Source organism: Rattus norvegicus, chromosome 10 (assembly GCF_036323735.1).
Source record: "Rattus norvegicus strain BN/NHsdMcwi chromosome 10, GRCr8, whole genome shotgun sequence".
In the NCBI taxonomy this organism is placed as follows: Eukaryota; Metazoa; Chordata; class Mammalia; order Rodentia; family Muridae; genus Rattus; species Rattus norvegicus.
The window spans coordinates 46411551-46417913 of record NC_086028.1 but is presented as its reverse complement, the minus strand read 5'-3'; the positions used below and the strand labels follow the sequence as shown (position 1 = coordinate 46417913).

The window sequence follows — 6363 nt, the reverse complement described above, 5'->3', positions numbered from 1 at the left end:
GGTGTCCTGACAAATGGAGACTGGAATTGCCCCCAAGGAACTACTTTTAAATAGCCTACAGCAAAGCCTTGAGGTTTCTTCTGGATCAACCTGCCATTGCTGATTCATGAATGGTGTTGATCCGTGTGAACTGAACTGTTGATATCCTGACAATGCAGATTGGATTTGCTCCAAAGAATTATTTCTAAACGGGTCCACATCCTCCTTTACTCTAGTAACCGTTCCTTCCCACTACCTCTGGGGGGTGGTGAGGTAGAAGGGAACTTAAAGCATCTAAGGACCCTTATTAAAAGTAGGTTTTGATGCTGCGTTCCGCTGAGCTGCAGAGCTGCGAAGAGGATCGCACACCCTGGCCGCTGTGTCCTCTGCCCTGGAGCCTTCTCGGCTCTCCTGTGTCTTGGGCAACTCCCAACCAGTCCCCGGGACAGCGCTCTGCAGCCCTCTAGCCCACTCGCGGGCCCTGCGAGCTCTACTGCCTGTAACCAGCTGACCGCACTCGTCCCTGGAGCCCGGCCTAGGGCGCGCGGCGGCCGGGCTGGGCTCCGGGCGTCCCGATGGCTGCAGCGGGCTGGCGCGACGGCTCCGGCCCGGGAGAAGTACCGGCTCGTGGTGGTCGGCAGTGGCGGCGTGGGCAAGTCGGTGCTCACCATCCAGTTCATCCAGTCCTATTTTGTGACCGACTATGATGCAACCATTGAAGATTCATACACAAAACAGTGTGTGATCAATGACCGAGCGGCCCGGCTGGACATTTTGGATACAGCCGGACAAGAGGAGTTTGGAACCATGAGAGAGCAGTACATGAGGACAGGCGAGGGCTTCCTGTTGATCTTCTCAGTTACAGATAGAGGCAGTTTTGAAGAAATCTATAAGTTTCAAAGACAGATTCTCAGAGTAAAGGACCGTGATGAGTTTCCCATGATTTTAATTGGCAATAAAGCAGACCTGGACCATCAGAGACAGGTAACGCAGGAAGAAGGGCAGCAGTTAGTGCGGCAGCTCAAGGTCACGTATATGGAGGCGTCGGCAAAGATCAGGATGAATGTAGATCAAGCTTTCCACGAACTCGCCCGAGTTATCAGGAAATTTCAAGAACAAGAATGTCCTCCTTCACCAGAACCAACCCGGAAAGAAAAAGACAAGAAAGGCTGCCATTGTGTCATTTTCTAAGAGTCCCTTGTGGTTTAGCTAACAACTGCCAGGGAAGCCCTCATCTCTGCTACCGGTTACATCATCCGGTACCTTTGTAGCCTTAGACCGATGATCACCGTGTTAGCCTTCCACCAAGAAGCTGGCTAATCCTTTATGTGAAGCTAATGTAACGGTCTTTCCCAGACTTGTGTATAGGAAACACTAAGGCTGCTTCAGACTCCTTTAGAACACATGTCTACACACACGATGCAGTCTGTAAGGGCTTTTAGTAGAGGTGAACCAGGTTTGGAGCCCGAGCTGTTTGCTAAGCTGAAGTCATAGATTGTGAAGTAATTTTTAACTTCTGGAATCATGTTGCCTACGGTTACTCTAAATAGAAATATAGGGAAGGTGTTTTTTTTTTAAACGTGAATTTTTGCCTATCTTTAAAACTTTGGATGTCAACTTTCATTAACCTTAAATACACTGAATGGAATCTACAGAAGTGAGACATCTCAGAACTTTCCTGATGCTTTTGTTTTTCCAGTGGCCAGAATACCAAAATGCCTGCTGTATTTATGGATTAAAAACTGCTGATTGAGCTATTGTTATTCTGCCTCCTCCAAGATGACAGTATTCTCTGTGGCCAAGTGTTTGGACTGGTTCTGCACTTAGATGGTTTGATGAACTTGATTTCTTTTCACAGCTGTGGTAAGGGTAAGAGTGAATGGTTCTTGTCTGTCTTCCTTTTCAAATATTCCTGGGTAAGGGATTAAAAAAGAAAACCCACACAAGCTAAAGCTATTTTTGTTTGATGTAATATAAAATATGGAATTGATCTTCCCAAAGTCAGAGATGATTAATATTTTTGCTATATACTTTTATATGTTATTTTCTTATCAAACTAGTTAATAAGTATTTTTATATGTTTGTAAGCGAATATGCTTTCACAGCGCACCTTGTGTATATGTAAAGATGAGTATTTAAGTCTCATTGTTCACTGCTATCTGACAAAGAGAATGTGGAAGCCACGGTGACCATGGCTTTTGCTTGCTGGCTTGGTCCTTGTTCCATCCACTGGTGGCCAGTGATCAGAAACCCTTCCCAACAGAACGCAACAGGACGAGACTGTGAAATCATGTTCAATGTCCCCGCTAGATGTTGACTGTTATAGCAAGTATTACATGTAAAACCTCTATTTGACAATTACTCTGTGGATTGTGTTTAAGCAATTCAAAGTGTTTTCCTGGTCTTGAGACTCTCAGTGGTATTGCACAGTGCTCACTTTACTGAATGTGTACAACAGCCCCATGAAGTTTATAAAGTGGACCCTTGTATAGCTTCAGGTGCTAGAATTAAAGTTGATCTGTCATCACAAAAAAAAGTAGGTTTTGAAAAGTGTAAGCCTACACTGAGGAATGGAGCTGAGTCAACAGCTGGCCTTATGGCAGAAGGACTTTAGCCCCCTGGTCTGGGGGTTAACATCTTGGTGGAGAGGAGAAGGAAGGAAAAGAGGTCAAGCACAAACATTTTTGATCCTGGAAAGCATGAGAAAGGTTAACAGAGGCACCTGTCACGAGCCTAGGGAGCCAGCTACTTGAGGGACAGTTACCTGATCCTTACCCCGGTGGGCTTTGCTTCCTTACTGAGCTTTGTAATAATGACTTCCTGGCATTTAACCCATGCCTCTTGGCACATGCCACTGCCAACATGAGGTATCCCTCTTCATGTAGTGCCGAGCTTATGAAGATGTCCCTAAGCTGTATGAGACCTCTTTATGTGACCCTTGCCACTTTAGTTAGGACTTTGTGGGCTTGGGTCTTTCTTCCTCGTAAGGGTCCTGGGCAGGTCTAAGTTCTCTCTGCTGAGTTTAGAAGTCTTTGTCTACTTGACCCTTCTTGGAGCCAAAGTCATGAGGTTTATAGGTTTTAAGGAAGAGAACAGAGAAGAGTATGGTGAGGGAGGCCATCAAAGGAGGGCACTGTGGTAGCCTGAAGAAGCTGCACCTCTCGACTACTCCTGCCTCAGACCAACATGGCTCCCTTTGTCAGTCTGGGCCAGCCCAGGAAACAGATGGGGTCAAATAAAAGGGCAGAGGTCAAGAGTGACTTCTCAGTCTGTGAGTCCCTTGCATGTTTATATACACCATCTTCAGTCCCAACTCCCTGAAATACCATGCTCTACGGAGGCCCTGTGAGAAGTGGGGAGTTCTCTGTGCACACAGCTGAGTACCAGGCTGGAGTATGCACCCCTGCCAGCTGTGAGTTAGCCTTAGGTATACCTCAGGCCAGTGAGTCCCCAATGACCACAGACCCATGGGTAAACATCACCACATATTTGCAGAAAGCCCTAGAATATAATCTACAACCTAGATTGAAACTGTTCCCCCACATGATCATGGGTTAAAGGTCTGCTTCCCAGCCTGAGGTAAAATGAAGACACTGTGGATTGGTGGGATATTTAGGGGAGGTCTATTAGAATTTTGGTGCTGGCTGAGTACCTTGAATGGGTCAATGGGACTCAGGTCCCTGCCTCTCTCTTTGCTTCCTGGCCACCAGGAGGGCAGCACTTTCCTATGCCACATGCTTCCTGCCACAACCTGCTGCCTCTTCACAGGATAAGGGCAGTGGGAGCCTCTGGAATTCAGTTAAAATAGGCCCTCCCTCCTGAGTGCCTTCCAAATAGCTTATCTAGGGCATTTTATCACAGCAACAGAAAGCTGACTGACACGTGTAAAGTGAGTTCTGCTGAGGTTGTAGGCGTGAGCTCACAAGAACATAGCGTTAGTGAGTCATCTGTAACAAACACAGGAGCACCAGTGACAGGCAAGAATGGCTGGGTGGTGAGGAAAGAGGCCAGGCCTCTGTACTTTTTGTGCAACCTCTTGTGTAAACCTAAAGCTACTCTTTTAAAAGGTTTCTTTAGGGGCAGGAATGTAACCCAGTTGGCAGAGTGCCTTCCTAGCTTGCATGCAGAGAGCCCCTGGCTCAATCTAGCTCTGGAATGGTGACCCATGCCTGTAATCCCAGCATCGGGGAAGCGAAGGCAGGAGGGTCATCCTTGGCTAGTAAGTGAGTTAAAGGCCAGCCTGGACTACATGAGACCTTGTCTCAAATAAAGTCAATTTAAACATGATAAATAATACTTTGGGAAGTTAATAAGAACCTCCCCCCAATGACTCCTGTACATGTTACTTTGGCTCAAGAGTACAACAGCCTACTTAACCACACCAGGAAGTAGAGACAATCCAAGTGCCTGTCAACTCATGAAAGGATAAACCAAATGTTGTCTCTTCACATGGTAGCCATGATCGGTCAGCTACTGACACACTCTATGGCACAGTCGAATTTGGAAAACATTATGCGAAGACAAGACATGAAAGGTTACATCCCCCACGAGTCCATATAGTCAAACTGTCCAGCCAAGGCAACAGAGGAGACACATGATTTCTAGTGGCTGGATGTACGCGGGTGACAGCCAAGGAAGAGCCAACTTGTAGGTAAAGTTGCCCTCAAGTGGACTGTGTTGTGTGTTCAACAGGTTCTCTACAGGAGAAGGACTGAGCCATGGATGTGTGTCAAAGAGGGATTTATTAGGCTGGCTTATACAGCACAGTCTGTATAGTCCGACAGTGGCCATCTTTATAATGGGGAAGCTGAGAACGCAGTAGCTGCTTGATTTATGAGGCCAGACACCTGGAAGATTTTTAGAAAATCGTTGATCTTTGAGACACTTTAGAAGTTGGAAGAAGCTGGGTTCTGATGCCTGAGAAGTGTGGCAGCAGCAGGGTAGATGTCACTAGCAGGGGTAAAGTCACACAAACAGAAAGCTTTCTCTCAAGCCTCCTTATGTCTGTGCACCTCTGGAAGGTGAGGCCCACATTTGGGGTAAGCCTTTCCAATTCAAATCTCAGGCATGCCCAGAGGCTAACCCAACCTGAGATTCCCTCAAAGTGTGCCAGTCATACGCTTGCCTCATAGGTAGTTTTGGGTCCTGTCAAATGAGTCAGTATTATTAACCATCATATACCTATGACTGTACTAAAAGCCATTTATATGCCTGGAAAAGGTAAGTGTGCTGCATGAATTCTGTCCTAATAGCGCTCTTAGAAATCCAGGGAGGGGGACTGGAGAGATGGCTCAGTGGTTAAGGGCACTGACTACTCTTCCAGAGGTCCTGAGTTCAAATCCCAGCAACCACATGGTAGCTCACAACCATCTGCAATGGGATCCAATGCTCTCTTCTAGTGTGTCTGAAGACAGCTACAGTGTACTCATATACATAAAATAAATACATCTTTTTTTTTTTTTGGTTCTTTTTTTTTGGAGCTGGGGACCGAACCCAGGGCCTTGCGCTTCCTAGGTAAGCGCTCTACCACTGAGCCAAATCCCCAGCCCCAATAAATACATCTTTAAAAAAAAAAGAAATCAGGGGAGGAGACCTCCCAGCTTGCTCACAACCACAGTGGTAGTACTGGGGACAGTTCCAGGCCGGGTAGTTAAGCTTAGGCAACTTTACTCACTGTGGAGTCATGGCAGTTATCGCCCTGCCCTAGCTGAGTCAGATTCAGAGGGTTTGAGGGTGACCAACAGATTTGCTTGAGGGCAGCAGGAGGCCCTGCACACAGAGTCCCTGGAGGCCAGACCCAAGCCTTGGGATGTTCTTGAGCCCAGGAGCCTAGAGTGACCCACTCAAGCCACTTTCACTGAACCGGTCTTAGGCCAGTTGCCTTTAGGAGAAAAAGAGGAGGGGAAGGAGGGAGGGATGGAGGAGGGGAGGGAGGGAAGGAGGGAGGGTTCTTTCTCTCTAAGTAAGCCAAAGTCACCACTCCCCTCTCGGTGTGTCAGAACCAAGCAGACCAAGTGCCTGGCAGAGGCTCTGAACCCAAACATCTCCTTCATCCTCCATCTTGCCTTCCACATTTAGAAGTCCCTGTAGAACGGGCTGGAGAGGTGGCTCAGCCGTTAAGAGCACTGATTGCTTTTCCAAAGGTCATGAGTTCAATTCCCAGCAGCCACACGGTGGCTCACAATCATCTGTCATTGGATCTGATGCCCTCTTCTGGCATGTCAAGGACAGCGTGGTCATATACCTAGAAGTTTCTGTAGAGACTATGTTAGATACAGTGAAAACATTGCTTTTCTCAACCTTCTGAAGGCTGCTGAGCCCAGTGAGGCAGCCAGTGAGGGCTCTGGTTTGCCACACCAGGATGGATGAGACGCAGGCAGTAAA

General features: G+C 47.3%; 1 pseudogene; it reads left to right on the top strand.

The window, feature by feature from the left end:
• The first annotated feature begins 554 nt into the window (after nucleotides 1-554).
• Rras2-ps1 (RAS related 2, pseudogene 1) lies at nucleotides 555-2334 on the top strand (annotated as a pseudogene).
• The last annotated feature ends 4029 nt before the right edge of the window (nucleotides 2335-6363 follow it).